The 20,233-nt window shown below is 39.6% G+C and overlaps 1 protein-coding gene across 6 annotated transcripts in view; it reads left to right on the forward strand.

Annotated features, from left to right (window-relative positions):
* The window catches only part of TRIM2 (tripartite motif containing 2), a 109,645-nt gene that overhangs the window by 21,578 nt on the left and 67,834 nt on the right, over positions 1 to 20,233 (forward strand). The window contains exon 1 of one of the 6 annotated variants that reach the window (XM_069855724.1): positions 140 to 549. The exons of 3 other annotated variants lie outside the window; for them this stretch is intronic. The gene's annotated coding sequence lies outside the window, so the exon portion shown is untranslated. Of the gene's footprint in view, positions 1 to 139; positions 550 to 11,511; positions 11,535 to 17,853; positions 17,994 to 20,233 lie in introns of those variants that run through there. 2 more of the 6 variants (XM_069855727.1, XM_069855722.1) reach the window with 2 other exon arrangements.

Raw genomic sequence — 20,233 nt, forward strand, 5'->3', positions numbered from 1 at the left:
GTATTCCTTGCCTGTTTGGTGCTTTCAGGTTGCTAATTAGGATTTCTACCTCAGTGTTCTGCTTGAAAAAGCAGAGAGATGAAAGCTGAAAACATCCTGACAGGGAAAGCTTCTCTGCAGTATTGTTCTGGCTTTCGGTGGAAGAGCTGCTGAGAGAAAGGGATGCACAAAAGCTTTCTGGAACAAAGAGTCTGTAGTTGTGTTTGTTGATTTTTGAGATGTGCTTGTCACTTTATCTGTGAGAAGAGAAGCCAAGCAAATGCAGGAGGTACTTCTAGGGAGATGGTTTCCTGCTTAGAGAAGATAATATTAGATATACAATGAGAAAGATACTTCAGCAGTAATAGATGTCTTGTGAATGCATAGGAGAGAAATCTACCATGGTATTTTTCACCTGGAGTATTTTCTTTAAAAATCCATAAATGCAGACCCGGACTTCTCATTAAGAAATTCGACAGTACCTTATTATCAGAAGCGCAAACAAATAGTCGTCATAAGGGGCACCAGTAAGTCTGCATCTGACTCGATAAGAACAATGAACATAGCACGGTGAGCAATGCATGTTTTTCACCAAATTCATTCTATCTGTACGTGAAGAAGATCTTTATCTGCTACCTGGCATGAAGGCAGGATAGTAAAGTGGTTGGGAAGCAGCGGAATTGAAGGTGTCTCACAGTGCTGTGATAATGCTGTAAGGGAAAGAATTGGTATTTGTTAGTGGCTTTTTGGTCTCATAGCTCTGAAGGAACAGCATCTTGGGGTGGGTTTTTTTTTAATCTCCTTTCTTATTCAAAGCTTCTGTAGTGCCATTGTCTATTGAGTTTATGGCTAGTGAATTCTTCCTGTACTGTGAATTAAATCTGCTTATTGAAAGCAGCCTGTGATCACTACCAACTACAAATGTCAGATAATCGCACAAGAAATGCAGACTGTAGCTGGTTTGCTTGTGTTGCCACATCATGTTTATTGCTTTATTTATGGGGAACATTGTGGTACTGTAAGGTTTCAGTGAGCCTTGTGAAAATGTTATCACAGTTAACAGGTGACTGCCATTAAGTGACTGGGGAGGCAGTATATATGCTGTGTCATTTGCTGCACATAGAGGACTAAACATATTCATGGTATAACCACCCTGATAATGCTGCTACACCACAAGTATATTTGGTCTATCTGTTGTTTTAAGCTGTGTTTGCAATACTTCAGCCTCATCTTACAGACATATGTGTAGAAATGCCTGTCTTCATTGTAGCAAGTGAAAGGTGAATTTGTAGCTTGTTTTCTCCCTCTTGTCGACTTTTTCTATCATATGCAGTCAGAAATTCATAGCTGTCCTGAAACTTAGCTGAGAAAATGGTCATTTTTTATGACAGCTGTGGAGCTAAGCTTCCCAAGTGTGCTTGGCAACCAGCCAACTGCTGAGACAAGTGGTGACCTTTCAGGACAAGGTCTCTCACAAAAATGTCAAAATATTAAAATGACAGACATCAAATACCATGTGCGTGGGGAAGGGTTGTCAGCTGGCAGGCTTTAGGCTGAAGGCAGATAATCCACTGCTTGCTTGGATTAAACATTGAAAGCCCTTGCCTGGGTCTCTAAAATGTAGAGAAATCATTCATATGTGTCCTGAATAATTTCAGAAATTTTTCTGGGAATATTTGGGACATGGATGGAAAATTTCTGAGGTGTTTTATTTAAAATCTGCTCAGGATCTTCCTGATGGCTGTCCAAAAAAAGGAGCTTTTTGCTTTTTCTTTTGCACTTTGCATCGTATGCTAGTTTCCCTATTCTTCTCACAATGTAGATGGATCCTGATGAAGCCTGAGCAGAGTTCATTGATGTGCAGCAGGATGCTGAAATTCTGACAACGTGTGTGCTGACTTCTTAGGCATATGCTCACTGAATATTAAACAATCCCCTGCTGTTCTTGGCGCTGCAGCCCTGAGCTGAAACCTCATTTACTATTAGATGCATTGATGCTTTTTAGCTTTCTTTGAAGGCACTAAGGTCTGAGCATTCTCATGCTTGCTGATGTGTCAGCTTCCAGATACCTTTACCCCCTGGTAAACAGATCAGTGACACTGGGATTGCCTGCCTTGTTGGCTTTCTTCCTGCTGCATAAATATTTCTGGGAGGTGTGAAACTGCCTGATCCTTTACCTTGGGCTGTAGGAAAGTCAAACAGTGTGCATGGTTGATCAGGAAACTAAAGTGTTCACCTTGTGGTTGATCTCACTTGGAGAATAAGAAAAAGTATAACAGTGGCTGCACCAAACTGGTCTTGTCTGGCCAGTTTGCAACTGGCCACAGTTCAAGAGAATTCTCGGCATTCTCTATGCAAAGCACAGGGTGAGCTGCCAACATAGGTAACCCCTGCAAAACAGGCAATGGCCAGATTTAATGGTGCCATATCTGTTGTTACTTACCAAGATGCTGAAAAGAAATAGTCCTTTCCAGTGTTTCTTTCTTTTTTGCTTCCTTTTTTGAGACAGGAGTTCTGTGTCACTCCAAGTTCTCTCTCTTGCTACAAGGAAGCAACTTTTTACAACTGTGTTTTAGTGTTCTTCACTTCTACTGGTGGAGAAGTTGTGTCCCACCCTTCCTGCCCTTTAGAACTGGAAATACTGCATTCCATGGCTGCTTTCTCTCTTCAGTAGTCATAGGAAAGACTAAGTCTCCATGTTGATCTTATCTTCCCAGTCAGTATTCTGTGATCATTCCTCCTTTTTCCTAATTCCCTACAAGAAGAATTAGGAAACAAATGAGGTAGGTAAGGACAAGTTCCCATTAACATCTTATATCCTTCCTTTCCTTTCTCATTTCCTTCTGTCTTCAAATTTATATCTGCTTTCTCACAAGCATTTCTGTGATTTGAGATTTACTACGTCCTAAAAATCTGCTTGATAGAAAAGCATTATGTTCACGTAGTTTAGCAGTAAAAACATAACTGAGAGACCAATTAATGGAACTTACCACAACACAGATACCTAGGCTGAGTTTTGGATTTTGATCTTCAAACAGCAAACCACACGTAGGCACAATCTATTTAATAATCCCCGATAATGTTACAAAAAAAATAAAACAGGGATGCTGCTGTTTTCTGTGGGCTTTGGATGAAGAAAAAATTCGAGGGAAATAACTGAATATATTCGTCAGGGGCTGTAATTTCTTTAAAATCTATTAAACAGGGCTTGGTTGTTTTGTAAGAACCTGTGCACTGTTAGATCTGTGTTAAAGATCAGTCATTATACCTGATATGAAATTATGATACCAATGGCAACAATGCCATTATCATTTTATTTTGCATTTCTGTTCTTATTACTCTTTACTATTTCTGCAGCATCTAGGAACACTTTTATTGGAAGGTCAACAAGCTAACTACTGTGTAGAAACAGAAGTTAATCCTTGGCCCCAGACTGCTTACAGGCTATTTTGAAAATAAAGCAAAACCCCGTTATCATACAGTTACCACCCTTCTTGTTTGGTGTTTTATCTAAATTCAGAATACAGATGTCAGTAATACGTTATAACTAAATTGGTCATCAGGATACCAGAGTTTGCCTAGGCACGGGCTTGAAATTGCATGTAATTAAACTAAGAAAATGGCATACTCTGACCTTATTTCAGAGCTGTCTTAATGATTCACTTGGAGTATCTCCCTTAGGCTGCTAATGTTTAGCTGTTAAATTAATGAAGTGTATTAACTGAAATTAAATCAACTGACCAAAACATGACTATAATTACAAAAAAGTTGTGGGTCACTGATGAAGATTCCTGTTAAAATCATTTAGACACAATTGCGAATTACTAAGCTAATGCTTATGATAAACTTGATTACTAAGGTAATAGTATTCATTATTAAGTTTAATGAAGCATGTTTACCTGTGGTTATTTACAGGATCTACATTTCAATATTAATTATTGATATGAAATAACAGAAACATGAGCCATGACCATCAGCTGGTAATTTACTTATGGACCACGTACTGTGATTCAGGCAGGTGAACAGTGGGGATCATAATGTGGGATGAAAGTCTTCATCTGTATTTTCTGTAAGACAAATTTTTCCCATATCTCTGCTCCTTACCCATCTTACAAGTATATTTCAGGAGAAATTACATATCTGTTAACATCATCTTTTCTGCTACCTTTTGTTTGAATGGTATGATGTAAGGTACACGGTAGATTTTATACCCATAAACTAGAACTGAATCTGCCATCTAAAACTGGTCAGAACAAAACTCTAGTTTGCAAATACATACTATAATACACTATTCCATTCTGAAGACATTTCATTTATTCAGTTTGTGCACTCTTCAGATTACCCTTCATAAGACAAGGCTGTAGCACGTGAATAAAAGCTGTAACTTAGCATTGAGGTATGACTATTGTATGCATCAAATGTCTTTTTTTTTGTGTGTGTGTGTACAGGGATCAATGAATAATCAATCATAAATGCACCTTGATCTGGATGGCTAAAGCAGTAGTTTATCAATCTAGTTAACTAGTACTTTGAAAGGATTTTGCAGAACTTATTAGTTCAGGAATATTAAGATCGGTGCCTCTTTTTTTAATGAGACAATAATATGATTCCAGAATGGATAAGTTGGAATGCCAAAGGCAAAATAATTTATCCCCAGGAGTGGTATGGATCACTGTTAAGAACATTCTGAAATCCTGTCCTATCATTCATGTATTTCAAAGCATTCCTAAAAGTAATGACCTGATTTTGAAGGCAGTAAATCAGAAATAAACAAATCACTGTAGTTTGTTTGAGTTTCCTTTACATATCTAGGGTAGTAATTAAAAAAAAAGTGAAATTATTTTTCTGTTCTGTTTTCTTCCTCCCCTTCAATTCAGTGGGAATTCACTCATGCAAGAGGCCTTTTTAAAACCAGGAGAGTCTACAGACTGGAAGTGAGCAACCTCTGTTGAATATATTGCAATGAATCAGCATCCATTCTTCTTTGAATGGAAACAGGTCCACGGAGATATGTCCTTGGCTCTGTCTCAGCAGAATGAAGAGAAGTATTTCCTCCTAGGTGGTAGGGCTAGTTTTTTGAAAGAGGAGGTTGACTTTGACTCCCTTGACTTTCTGAGCATTGCCCTACTAACATAACTGTATCCACAGGTTGTTACAGATTTGCTACAGTACTTGTAGCCCTCAGACAGATTTTATATTAGTTATTAGAAAATGCTGAGGCATTAGATAATTACTATGTAGAAGTGAAGCAATGAGGCTAAAAATTTATTAAATAATTAAATGAACTAATACTACCCAAATTATTTTAGCATGTTTGGAGTTCCCAGGGCAATATACGTATTAATCTTGGGCCAAACATAGCCATCCTACAAGTGAATGTAGCTCACAGAATCACAGATTCACAGAATGGTCAGGGTTGGAAGGGACCTCTGGCAATCATCTAGTCCAACCCCACTGCTAAAGCAGGTTCACCTACAGCAGGTTGCACAGGAATGTGTCAAGGTGGGTTTTGAATATGTCCAGAGAAGAAGACTCCACAAACTTCCTGGGCAGCCTGTTTCAGTGCTCTCTCCCTCTCAGAGTAAAGAAGTTTTTCCTCATGTTCAGTGGAACTTTCTGTGTTCCAGTTTGTACCTGTTACCTCTTGTTCTGTTGCTGGGTACCATTGACAAGAGTCTGGCCCCATCCTCTTGACACCCGCCCTTTAGATATTTATAGGCATTGATACTCATATCACACAGTCACATGTCAAAATTTTACCCTAGAGGGGCTTCCAACAATCAATGTTCCTGCCAAAGTACTCTTTTTCTCTATAAAATTAAAATTCTGCAATTTCAGATGAGAAACAGAAAAATTGCTCAGCATTTTTCATTTTAAGAGCATGTTGAGAGTTAACAAAATGAAGCTTGGAACATGGATAGCTTTGTATAGTGCTGATAATGAACACCATGCTATGGATGTTGAGGTCTTCTAGAAATCAATAATTATTGATGAGAAAAAAGTAATTATTTTCATTGTAATTAGTAAGAGATTTATGATGGTTTGGTTTGGTTCTGACCTTGATTGCTCATGCACTAAAATTAAAATTGCAGCAAATTCTTTTTTTTTCCAGAAATCTTTGTTTCTTGCTCAGCATCAGAGTGTGCAGGTAAGGGAGGACCACCATGCAAAACACTGTTATTTTCCTTTCTCGGGAAGTATGAATCTATCCTCTTGGGCCAACACCAGGCCACATCACTGTCCTTAAAATGTCTTCTGAAAGGCTTTACTTTGCTTTGTTCTTGAAGCTGTGAGGACAGATAGACACAGAGGGGGCCTCACATGATTGCAAGTGCTGTGGAGAGCAGAAAGAAGAAAGCTTTTGATCCTCAGCCAGCTAACCCTAGGAGAAATCAGAGCTGATGTTATGCAGTCCTGATTTATGGAGCAGGGAAAAGAATGCTTATGTCCTTCATCAGCAGAGACCCCATGCCACTGTAAGCCTATCATCTGGAAAGCCATTTCCTCTAAATACACTTTTCCTCCATTTGTCACTGAGCAAAGTTTGAGTGTTGCCAGAACAAGTGGCACAACATCACTATGTGATCTTCTGGTGAACTGTCCAAAGAAAAGTTTTTATAAAAAGCGCTCAAGAGAGCCCTTCAACTGATTGGTTTAATCAGGTATGGAGATTGAAAGTAAGTATAGGGCTGCCTATCAATCTGACAGTGCAATTCTCCAGGTCAGTGGATTGCTGTCTCTTTACAGGACCATCTGTCAATGGGTATGCGTACAAAGAAGTCCATAGTGGTTTGTTTATCTACTGATTCAGAACAGATGCTCAAATAGCACAATTTTCGTGAAGGAAGAATTGATAAAGAGTGCAGCTGGGGTGTGGATGGTACAAAAAACTCCATCATTTTCCAAAAGGCACAATGAATGGCTTAATTGTTGCTGCTAACAATTGTTGGCCATTTTATTTGCTATAGACAAAGTATGATCCTACTAAGAGCCAACTCAGAGAAATACAGTGACAGAGGAGTCTCTTTTCTCCGTTCACTTGGCTTCATTCACTGAACAGTTTCTACTGGCTCTGTCTGGACCAAAACCTTCCAGTATTGCTCACCTGCGAAGCCCACTTCTTGACCACCACGAGATCCTAAACTGATTAACATAGCTCTAAATAGGGAAGGAACAGCCATGACAGTAAGGAAATAGTATCAGTGCAATAAAAAGGGCAGCATTTCATGTTGGGGAATTTTTGTAGTGTGATATGTAAAGGTACTTTCTTCTGAGAGAGCTGCCAATGGGAATAGTTATCCTCAGATAACTATCCTTAGATAGCAGAGAGTTTCTTTTAGTGCCTTGTGAATTTAATCTGTCCTCTTTTGTTGAACTGTGTTTGATGTGTCTTGTTTAATACGTTTCTCTGCTGCAGAGTTTACACTTAAGGCCATCGCTGGTGCAACATTTTAAGTAAATTTGACTGCAGTACTGATATCTCTAGAAGTCTTTTCGGAGTATTTGATTTTTTTTTTTAATATCTACCTGAATGGGGTTTCTATTTTTATCTCTCTACCTATTATCAATCTTCTTTTTGTAATTGTTGATTGAGGCTTGCTACATAGAAATCAGTCTTATGAGTGGAGAAGAAAGGAATTTTCACAATAGAAATGTGTGCATTGTTTGGTCTCACCTAATCTCTTTTAGAGGTTTGTTCCATTCTCTTTGGCCAAAACTTTTGTGCCAGGTGTGCTAGATCCAGGTGTATGTTATCCTTATTGATTGTAGATGTTATAGTGGTTTGTAGATGGAAAAGAAAAACAGTGTGAATTTGACCCATTACCTGTTTTTGCAATGAGGACACAAGTCTTTAATTGGCATCAAAAGCAGACATCTTAAAGCAGGCTTTTTTCAGATATTAGTACCCTTGCAGCAAAGATGGGTAATGGTACCCTGGACTGCATTAGGAGAGGTATTGCCAGCAGGTCGTGGGAGGTGAAATTCCTCTCTATTCAGCACCAGTGAAGCCACAACTGGAGTGCTGTGTCCAATTCTGCAGTCCCTGGTACAACAGAGATGGATGTACTGGAGAGGCCAGCAAAGGGCCATGAAGATGATGAAGGGATGGGACCATCTCTCTTATAAGGAAAGGCTGGCAGAGCTGTTTAGCCCGAAGAAGAGAAGGCTCAGGGATCTCTTCAATGTTTATAAACACCTGAAGGGAGAGTGCAAAGAAGGTGGAACCAGGTTATTTTCAGTGATGCCCAGTAACAGGACCAGAGGCAATGGGCACAAACTGAAACACAGGAGGTATTGTCTGAACATCAGAAAACAGTTTTTCACTGTCAATCAAGCATTGGCAGAGTTTGCTTAGAGAGGTTGTGGAATCTCCATCCTTGGAGATATTCAAAACCTGACTGAACATGGTCCTGGGCGACCAGCACTAGGTAGCTCTGCTTGAGCAAGGATGTTGGACGAGATGACCTCCAGAGGATCCTTCCCCCCCCAAACCATTCTGTGATTCTGTAATTCTATTAATAAGCATCAAATAAGAAGACTAAACATAAATAGCTTTAAACATACTCATATCAATACATTCTCAGCATAAAAAAAAAAAAAGATATCAGTGTTATATTACACAATCACTAAGACAGGATAGAAAGAAAATGGCCTATTTCACAGGACACAGTTAAGTTAGTGTACATATTAATGTGATTTTTAAAAAGGCATTTTCTGGAATAGAGCCTCTCCCTCTTGTTTAGTGTTCAGGCTCCAACTGCAAAACAGGATTTTAATCATTCTCAAATAAAGGCACTAGAATTTTTATCATGCAGAGCAATCTGGTTTTATTTAGTCGTGTTCTCAGAAGGAACTCAATAATTTTGGCTAAATATTTTTTTGTAATGAGGCAAACATCAGGCATGCAAAATTTCACTCGAGCCACTAGACATTATCAGTCTGTTAACTGCTGAGAGCAGGGTCACTTAATGGAGAAATATGAAATTGCTATGCTTACAGATGACACTATCAACATGCACTAAAAATGCACAATTTACAACAAAATGCTGCCTTAGGCAGGCATCATGGCCTTCATTACCTCCATGTAGCAAGGACGTTCCTAAGTATAGCTGTAACAAGATTTCTTAAAAAAATTTGAATAGTAATTCATTCTGTTGAGGATGGTGTCAAACACCTCTGTGGATTCTTTTCCTTCTAAAAAGTGGTATTGCAACTAGCTGTGCAGGCTGGGATTTCTGTGGATGAGGAAGGAGTGCAAGGCAAACAAATTGGTCCATACATCTTCAGTTTCATTTTTGGAACTGCTACTGGGTAAATTTAACATTTTCCCCTTGTTCAAAAGTTAAACTGATTTTTGAATCTGCAGAATATTTCCTTTAAAGAGTGCCTGTGTCCTGTTATTCTGAAACGTGCACATTGCTGCTTTTGGTGGAATATCAAGGGATTCACATGTGTTTTGTTTTAGGCATCATCATATATAGAGATGCCAGTGGGACTGACTGGAATATAAACTTCCTTTCTGGCTGGCTTGTGCTTTTTGCTGTCTTTAAAATAACTACATTAATCCAAGCAATTACTTAATTTTAGCCATTATCTTGCAATAATCATTGCCTCCTTCTGTGAGGTCTCTTTCAGTTTGAGCCTGAGTGAGAAAGCAAGCAAGAGCAAACAACGATCCTTTCAAAGCACGAAGCCTCCTCTAAACATGCGACATTGCTGATCTTGACAAGCGCGCAGAGAAGCACAAGCGAATGCACAGAAATTTTTGAGGCCTGCTGTTCAGCCAGACACTGGGTACTATGCAATACTGCCTCACAACAGATTTTCTTCCTTCCATGCAAATGGAATCACGGTGTGCAAGCTATAATTTAATCTATATCATAGAAAGGGTCAAGGAACGAGGCAGCATATTCATTGTTTTGACAGCAATAAGAAGACTGAATGCTGAAAGAAGTGTGCTTTTTTTTTTTGTTAAAATAACAGAACAAAAAGCAGACTGAGATGGAACTGATTTCGTATTACTACAAAAATATCATAGTGATGCTGGTTATAGAGATTTTAATTTTATTTGATTCTGTATAGCTTCAGGAAACCTTTGCTATCTTAGATAACATTGGTATTGGTTTTGCACTTCTCTTAATTTATTTGCTTGAGATAGAAGATACAGTATCCCCAAACTTCTTTGCTGGGCAGGTAGTATTTCAAAAGACTGAGTTCCTTCCCTGCAGTCACCGCTTGCAAGAAATATATCTAGACATTTTTGGTTGCAAATAAAAAGATACAGTCTAGTTGATGCTAGGCTCATATGGAATAAAAAATAAAACGCCACATTTAATTCTTAATCGTATCCTTTGGACTTCCATATTAGTTACAAATATGTTCTTATGTAGATTTTTCCCCATAACTTAGAGGTGCTATGTAAAGATACAATGTCATACAAATATTTTCTTATGGAGAATTTATTCTAAATATGTGCAGAACTTGTAACAAAATATAAATTTCTGAAACATTTTAGCATTCTGTGAATTCCATTTCTTTTCAAATCAGTGAGAGCATATTGAATGGAATTCCATGCTTTCAGTATTAATTTAGTAGGTTTGCTTGGATCTCATAGACGATACAGAAATTTGTGAAACCATTAGTGCTTTCGCTCTGGAGTGAGCCATTAATCTATGGACTTGTTTGTTGTTCTTGCTGCTGCTAAGAAGCTTTGTGTGCTCAATCTGCTGATATTGTCTGTTATCCATTTATACCCAGGCTCTTATATGGGTGATTTGACTGAAGAATTACTCTGGGATTATTTTGACCCCCCAGTGCAGTTTTCTTAGGCTGCTATAAAATAGCACGACATAATGAAGTCCAGACATGGGGATGGTTTGGTTCTGATTACATGACAGCTTTAGCCATATGCTACTTGGATCGAGGGACTTTTGTATTTTAATTGAGTTCTCCTGCAAGCCTAAAATTCGTAATCTCTTTTGATATTAAGGTCTTCTTTCCCTCTCCTGCTGTCCAGAACACCACCACAACAGAGCTTTGTTTGAGAACTAGCATGGCTCTGTTTTTATAGAGGAATGGGTAATCACCAGGAACCTGACTTGAGAACACCTGGAATTCATCAAAATTTACTCTTAATATTTTCCTCTTAATAATTTCCTCTCTTAGTATTTGAGGATACTGAAAACTTGGACTGTTGTGTTTGCTTGCAGGCTTCTATGAGTACACATCACCATCTTTTAAAAGCATTTGTTCATTCAAGTGAATGATTCTGACCTTTGTTGCGCCTCTGCAGTTCTGTTTCAAGTTTTAATTTTTCAAGTGTTTCCGCATGCTGAGTAACTAGCACACTTTTTCTAGGATTGCTGGGTAGAAAAGGGGTGTAAAAGTAAGCTGGATATAGCATTTTTCTTAGTATCTCCCTCACTTCAGTTCAGCAAGTAGGCACATGACATGAAATGCATGAGTAGACTTATTCAAGGAGAGGTAAACTGCCAATGTATTTTGGGAGTGGGGACTGCACTGTGAGGCATAGACCACTCTGATCATTATGTAAGGTAAGTGTGTATGTGTGTGTGTGTGAAGGGAGTTAATTCCTTTTAGTTCCTGGATAAATCCATGGTTGACCTCATTGAAGTGGCAGTGAAATCAGTGGGAGTTCTCATATGCTTAAAAGGAAGGCACACATTAAAGTGCTTTCTCTGAAACAAGGTCACTGCATAGCTAATCAGAGCATTTCTCCTGTGATGGGCAAATACCTCCTGGTCTCTGACCATCCTTTGCTCTTGTTGATGCAGGGGTTTGGTTCAGTGCCAAAGAAGCAAGTGGGATATTTACTGCTGAGATCAAGATGAATAGGGTTTGTAATGGGAGCAGGACCTACTGCTGTCTTGAAGGCAGTCTTCTAATTAATCATATCTATTTGTTGTATGACAGTGAAGTCTTCACAGAAGAGTTCTTTTGAATATCCCCCTTGAGTTCTTCTGTGTGAGCTGGGCATCTCAGCTCACACAGAAGTGCAAGGAACTGGGGAGGCTATTTCTTTCTCCTTGTGGACAAGCTGGTATTGCAAAAGGAGACGCAATGTAAGTGAGATCCACCTAATAAGGGAGATAACATGTTTTTTCATACCAGTTTGTCTGTTCCAAATGTAGTCCTGAAAATAATGTATACTGTTATCTAGAAAAGCATTCCTTGGAGATGAGTTACCTTGTAATTTGAAATTAGAGTGGATGTGTGTGCTGCCAGTGTCAGCGGCTCTTTTTTGAAGTACCAAACACTCTGAATGTAGGTCTGCTCCAAAGCCAAAACATTTGTCCTTCTGAAATATTTTTGTGAACTCTAAAGCTAATTATAGCTGAGGGGTGTTTCAGCACTGTTTGAAAAAATCCCATTAGAAGTGCATGAATCACCCCTAAACAGCAGTGGAATTTCAATATTGTGTCTAGATTCATTCACAGAATTTATAAAGAAATGCTTGAAGTATAGTATAGCACGGCCCAAAGTAGCTTAGAGCCAGTTTGGGCATAGAAGCCCAGTTATGGCAGCATGGTGTCCAAGACAGGCTAATTTGCTTTGCTTCTTAGATGTCTGGGTTTTCCAGTACTCTAGCAGCACATATATTGGACAGCTAGGTTAGAGCCAGCTTTGATATTTCTCATTACAGTGCATTCTAGACAAACCTCGAGGCTCAAAAACTCTCAGAATACCAGAATGCCAGGTGAGATGAGAAACTGAGGCCTTTAGTCTTCAAGTAAGGCAGAGCACATCTGAATGGCAAATAAAAGATGTGCAGAGAGTAGTTTGTACTCGAATGACCTCCTCCCAGCTCTATGCAACTGGGGCCTGTGAACCACCTTTTACTAGGACACAGGTCTCAAGGAAAATAGGGAGAAATCTTGGAGAGATGGAATTTAAGCTTGTAGGTTTAGCGTGCTCTGCAACCCCAAAGTTAATCTTTACCCGTGGTATATTTATTTTTGGAAGCACCTCTCCTTTTATTAGTGTGTGTTATGTTTGGAATGAGTGACCTTAGAGTTTTAAACAAAACTTATCCTGCCAAAATAGTTATCCTATCTTGTTTATTGGCTTTCCAAGGATGTATTTCTCAAATCAGTAATGAAAGTAGTAGCAGTTTGTATGTCCAAAATGTCCTCGGTGAGAGCTTCAAAGCACTGTAAATGTATCCACATAGTAGTGTTGATGTACATCAGCTATATAACCCTTGTTTCTTTCCACACAGCTTCTAATGTTTGTGGGTTTTGTTACAGTTACACAGTAGGCTATTATAAAATTGTACTCCTGTGAAGGAGAGAAGCAAGTCTCTGTGTGCGGTGTGGCATTATTTACACTATTAAGTTCCAGGCAGGTATCTCTGGTTGATCTGATCCTTGGTGTGGCATTACTGGTGATCTTGGAGGAGACATGGCAAGCATTGATGAGAGGCACATTCTGGATGGGAGCTGGCAGATTAGGGGGAGATCCCAGCAATCGTTCAGCAGTACAGAAAGGAGTAGTTGTAAGCCTAACCCTTCTGTGTAGAGAGCCATGAATGGTGAGATGATGACAGCAGTTCTTTCATGAAGCCACTTTGAGCACAGGGATATTTCATGTAGTCAGATGTGGTTCCCAAGGGATAGACACATCTCCAGGGTCTTTTCTGGCATTTGCTAGACCTCATAAGGCACCACCAAAGAGTTAAATAGTTCCACAGCGTGTCCTTCACTCTCTAATTAGGAAATGGTCCAAGAGCGCAAAGTTCAAAATGCACATGGTCTGAGCTGGGACTAAGCCCAAGTTCCCACTGATTGCAGCCTCATGTGTTAGTGTGCTGCATCTGTACAAGATCCCTCTTCCCTTTGCCATTTCTGCTATTTGTTTTCCTCTTTTGAAAAAAAAAAATTAACTAATTCATCTACAGAGTTTCACTTCTATTGTCACTACCCCAAGTCTTTCATTGCTAGTGCTTGCGTGCTTTCTGTGAATAACTTGTGACCCACTTTATAATTGAAACCAGGCCAATAAAACAACAAAAATCTTCTCACTCCACTCCATTCTGCAGCATCTGTGGCTACTCTGGAGAGGCAGGACAAGTAGTCTTCTCCCATCAGAGGTGTAGATATGAACTGGTCATGCCTCAGCAGGGGGCATGAGGTTTCCTGTTGGCCCCCAAAGGAGAAGCAGAGGATAGGCAAAATAGCACCCAGCTGAGATTGTGCTTTGAGAGGAAAGGGCACAGTGAGGCTAGGCTGAGGCTGCAAAAAGTGAAAGGGAAAAAAACAGTTTTACCAAGTAAACAATAAATGGTAGAAGCTAGATGCATGGATGGTAATATGTAAGGGGATGGAGTCAAAATGTTACCCTGTGGAGCCTGCAACCTAGAGAGTGGGCGAAGTGAAGTTCTGATGATTCATAACCCAAATACTTTCTGTTTTCAGATGCAAAAATCATAAACATTTCCCTTTTTTTGCCTGTCAGAATCTTTCTCCTATTTGTTTTTTTTTACTTAGGACATTGAATAATAATAATAATAATAATAGTAGTTGTTGTTGTTGTTGTTTTTTATTATTATTTCAGAAACTTGCATTTAGTTAAAACAAAGCCGCACCTGCGTTTGAAAAAATATATATCAAAAAACATTTTAGTGCCTGCTGGAATCAAACTGGAGCTTTTGGGACCTTGAGTTTAAGAGTGGCATGGTTTGAGGGATCATAGCTTTTGGTCTCACTCCAGAATGGATGGTAGCTTCTAGGGATGGCACTTGGGTTTCTGCTTATGAAAAGGAAGGTGATGATTCTGGTCACCACCTCTTTCCTTCTCCTTCTTCCAGCCACTTGTGTTCACTGCTTCCCTCCCCTGGCTCTTGTGTTGTTTAATATGGCAGGGAGATGAGTCAGGTCATTAGCATGTCTGAAAAACATCTCCAGCAAGACAACTTTCGTCTGTGAGCTTTCACACTTTTCCTGGAACATTCATAAGGGAGGGGGCAGCTGGGAATGGCAATGAAGAGAGGAGGCAGGATGACCCTTTTGTAAGTAAGTTGTTAACTTGGCTTGGTTGTCTCACTTATCTGTTGCCTGGGTTGGTACTGTTGGCAGTGCTGGTAACAATTTTCCTGCATCGTACAAGGCTTAAGGACAAAGAGGCAGCTTCATCCTTGGCATAATTCTGTGAGTGGAGTTGCAGGAGTTATACCCAGGGTGACTATGTCTAAAGAGTGCCTTTTCAACATAGTCCACTAAATCAGCTCATTCTTGCTCTCTTTTGTTTCTTTATTTGTGGCTACACTGAATTAGCATCCTAAATAAATTGCCATGGGAATCAGAGATGCAATAGCTAGCTTGCTTTCTCTTTTGCATCTACAAACAGTCTTTTCATAGCAGTCTTTTCACAAACTCGTGTACAATGTTTGGGTACTTGATCCATATCCATCAAGGGCTTTTCTTGCCTATCCCATTTCATAAAAAATGTAACAATATAAGTAACATATCATATAGTTGATTGATAGAAAACTTGGGGGAGATATACTTTATATATGCAGATGAAATATCTCTCTAGAGTGACTTGTCTATATATTGTTCCTCACTGATGTATTATTTCTACGTTTTGTGATATGTGGATTGTAGAAAAGAAAGAAGAATAGATAACTTGATTTGGTGAAGCAGGACATCCTTTGCATAGAGGACAAGGTAAAAAAAAAAAGAGAGGTTTGTAGAAAGACAGAAGGCTGAAAAGACAGGCCTTGTGATGAAAAGAGCTTGGGGGGGGCAGATCAATAAGAAAGGAGAAACTCTGAAAAGACCTTGAAGCTCAGGACAAGAAAGTATGGCTTTCATGGGGATATAGGCAACATGGCTGCAATATGGAACAAAAGATGAGCTCAGTGGCTGAATTTTCTGTGGAGAAAAATGTAGGCGCATTGGGAATAAGATTCAGCGTCAGAAATCAACATAATTAAAGTAATCAAATACTGTGACCATATGGTGGATCTGGGCAAAGATTTGCACTTTAAAAATACTAGGAGAAGAGAGCTCTGGTAATATTATGTTGTTCATGTGGATAGCAAAGGGTTAGCTAAGCAAGCAGCCTGGATAAAAGTGTACTAGTGTACGTTATATACTTGGGTGACAGCTGATGGAGCCGTGTGATTGCACTAGAATCTCAGATACCATTGAAGAACATGCCTAGTGTGTCTCACTGTGAAGCAAAATTTGTAAATGGGACCCCAGCACACTGTGAAGCGGCGAGATGTGCCAGAATTCTCGCGCAGCTTGTCAGCAGAGAGCTGCGATATGCCTGCCCCTCTGAATGAGGTGCTAACTTCAGCATCTGCTTCTGCAGGGGGATCAGCTCCTTTACCAAAGCAGAGGGGGAGGGAATTGATTTGTGCCAAGACTATGCGAGTACGGCAATGAATGTAGTGTGACTCGACTGCTTTAATTTGCCCCCAGCAAAGGATCTTAAAATCAGGAGCAGTCAAGGCATTGAATGCAGTATGCCTGAAACACAGGGTAAAATGTGGCACCAGAGAAAAGCAGAAAGCTGAAAACCAGAAGTGTGTACTTGTAAATCATTGACATAAAAGTACAGGAATTTGCACAAGCAAATAGTAAAAGCTGGATAGAATATAACAAAAGGTAGGGTGCCTTGGGAGTGTGAGAGAAGAAGAGGTAGATGCTGAGAGAAGATTTAATCAGACAAAGGCCAAAGAATACACAGTGAAAGCCAAAAAAGATGGCATGTGCTTTAAGGAGGATTTTAATCATTGCTAAAGCAGAAAAGAGCTCAAAGAAGCTGAGGCTGAAGTACAAAGCATTATATTCATGCAGGGAGTTATAAGAAACTTGATGAGACTGATTTTGGTGGCAGACAGGCCTCACAGCCAAACTAGAGGCATAAGAAAGTAGGACAGAGCTAGGATGAAATGGGAGCAGCAGCTGTAATCGGGGTATTCAATTAACTGGGAAAAATTCAATTCAAACAACAAAGGAGAGAGGAACTTGGGGAGACAGGTGGGATGATAGATGGCTGAGGCAAGATCAGAAGGCACTTAAATTTTAGGGAGTAGTCACTTCATGCAGTACCTCTTCTGTCACTTTATTAAGATCACTAAATGGACAGAGAACTATTTGCTTCTGTGATACATTACCTTTCCTTGAAACGACATTGAGGGACTAACGGGGGGCACAATGCAGAGATGAAGAGGCTCAACACCTGCACTTCTGACGGCATTAATTTTCTGGACCAGCTTGGTTGTCTTGCAGAACTTTGCCTTAAGGTACTTCTTTTGTGACTGTGCTCTTCTGGGGAGATCAGAACCAAAAGAAAAGGTGGTTAAGATGAAGGTGATGAGAAGCTATCATAGAGGGATCTAAGAAGGTTGGGGGTCAAGTGAAGAAGGTCAGAGTTAAGTGATTTGTGACAGAGAAGTGAGAAACCCCAGTGTCAGGAAACAAAAGTGTGAGGAAGGATGAGAATAAGAAAAAGGATGGAGAGAAGGAAAGTCAGTGACTTTGCAAGTGAATATGGGCAAAGCTTAGTTCTGAAGTGTTTTGTTTGTTTTATTGACCTAAAAGGAACAATGCACTGAGGATGCCTATGTGCTTTCTAAGACTGTTTGCATGAATATGCAGCAAAGATGTGCTTTCTTTGTAATGACTTACTGGTTTTTTTCCTTCTGCTTTAAGCATTTTACTGCCTAGCGGCAAACTGTCAAACACTAGCCCTTCCTAGTCTGTCCCTCTTGTTCCCCTGCTTAATAATGAAACACAATATCTTGAACACCCAGAATGCAAAGAAGCTAATCATTGGCTTGCATTGTGGCTGGCAGGGCAGGCCCGCCTCTTTGGCTTGTGCTGACAAGCTGTTTATGTTTGTGCAAGGCCACCCTTTAACTCAGCCGCCTGATGGCCACAATGGGACCAACTGTCTGAATGCTGTGGGGAGCTAAATCTTCTGATCAGAGGCACAGTGAATTTCAGTCTCTGATACTCCAGCACGGACTTCATGGAACACTAGTAAGTAGCCCTCTGTCTCGCTGTGGCTTTTCTTGTAAGACTAAGCATGTTTTAGCAAGGCAGGTAGGTGCTGTCATTCAGAGAGGCAGCTATTAGAGTATTTTCCTCTGTCTGAAGTAAAAGAGCAGCTACTTTGTATGCAGTGTCATGACCACAAGGACTACGCTATTTCAAGCTCAAATGAGACGTTCCTGAGAGGCAAAAGGGAAGAAGTTAATAGATATACAACCCATTTAAACTTGCCAGGTTAATTTTTCAATATGACTTTAATTAATCTACATCTAGTTTTCATTTCTATCTGCGTTGTCAGTATTTGATCATATGGTTGTGTTTTAAACAGCAGCAGTTTTTGCAAGGTGATAAGTAGTGTCTGGAAAAGTGTGAAGGGGCTAGAAATGGGATACTATAAAATGTATGCTCCCCATAATGCTGATAGGAGCTCTCATGTTCAAAGATATACGCCTAGCACTAGAAAAAGCAAAGTCATGTTCAGAGATTTCAGTCCTCTTTGCTGGCTGCTATTAAGAAGTGTTCAGGAGGAAAAGACTGCAGAAATGGAACAAAATTGACTTTTTGTGTCTTTAATATGTTCAGAATTTTAAATGGAATATTCCATATTTGGACAGTGTTATTCAACTTAATTCTGCATTGCAGATATTGATGGACTTTTCAGATTTTCTCTTTTACCTTTTACACCAGCAAAGAAATGTCAGAGCAAGAGACTATGCAGAATCTCAGAACTAGTGTGGTCCTGAAGTTTTGGCAAGTCTGTGTCTAGATTTCATGTGGTAGCTGAGGAGCTCATCTCAAGATCTCAGTTTATAAATGGAGAAAATAAAGATAGAACACACTAAGTGACTGTGCCATGACCATAGAGCAAAGTAAGTGTTAGCACTCAACAGTACTACTGAGGTTACTGTAGTATGTTTTTTTTTTTTACTTCCTTTCATTGATTTTACAAAATCCTATCAGACAATGCAATTAGTAATTTCTAGGGATGACCGTGCGCACAGAGTTTAAATTGGTTAAGAGAAATGCCTCATGATGTGGCTGCATATCCATACTGCTCTGAGGTCAAAACTGGGTGGAAAGCCTTAAGCACAGTAGGTTCTAGCAATAATTTTAGTTCTTCCTTCATTTGGCATGGTTGGGAATGTCCCATATAGCACTATGACAGCACTTCAGCATTGCCAGGATGGTCCTTTCTCTAGGCTACTACTTCTTTAGCTCTCTGACGAACCAGAAGTGCCAGGATCTGAAAAAATTTCATCTCAGGCTTTAAGTTCAAGATAGCAGGGGGAAAAGTAGAAACTGTCACTGCAAATAAGCGTGTTCAGAATGCCTCTTTTTAAAAATCACAGGAGTAATTTTACTTCTAAGTTTCAATCAGGTCTCTGTTAGCCTTGAGTCATGCCAAAAAAATATAAGCAAATTGTACCCAATAGAAGGATTCCCTGAGGGTTGTGCTGCCGTCTCTGTCATGCTGCTTGTGTTTTGGGGCTCTGCACAGCTTCTGCAGACAGCCGTGATGCAGTCTGGAAACCTTTGGCTCAACTCTCCAACTCATCTATAATGCTTTTAAGGACTGCATCATTCAATGAATTGCAGAGGGCCAGTCAAGCAATATTATCTGTGGGAAGCAGTAGCTAAGAGAGAGTTAGACAGAAATTTGCGAATAAAACTGGTAGAATTATGGGCAGCTATTGTACTCAGTATACTTTAACTAGATGGGTCTTCATGCTTCCAGTTGTTCAGCTCTGAGACTAAGCCTCCTCTACAGCAATACAGTGCATGGGTGGTAGCGAGTGGACTAAAGCTAATTACAGCAATAAGCTGCTTCTCTGCCAGGCTATGAACACAAGCCAGAAGTTTTCAGTTACACTGTCTAAGTAGCAGATAGATGATAAACCTTAATTAGTAAAGACAAAAATGGAATTATTTTTTATCTATAGATTAAGAAAGCAGTATCTCTGTACTTAAATAACTATGTGAGCCATGAGATGCACATCAGGCATAAATGTACACTTAGTAGTTCTTGCTGTGCTCTCTCAGTACATAGTTAGGAGTAATCAATAAGCTTATCACATTGCCTCTCTTGACTAAAGAAAGAACTCCCTTGTGCGTCATGAGCTTAACACAACATGGCTTGCTCTGTAGGGTCACACTATACCTGTTTGATTTACCTCAGGGTAAACAGGCAGAAAATTAAAATTGATTTGTCTTCCTCCCAGAGAGATAAT

Source organism: Phaenicophaeus curvirostris, chromosome 4, assembly GCF_032191515.1.
Source record: "Phaenicophaeus curvirostris isolate KB17595 chromosome 4, BPBGC_Pcur_1.0, whole genome shotgun sequence".
Classification (NCBI taxonomy): Eukaryota; Metazoa; Chordata; class Aves; order Cuculiformes; family Cuculidae; genus Phaenicophaeus; species Phaenicophaeus curvirostris.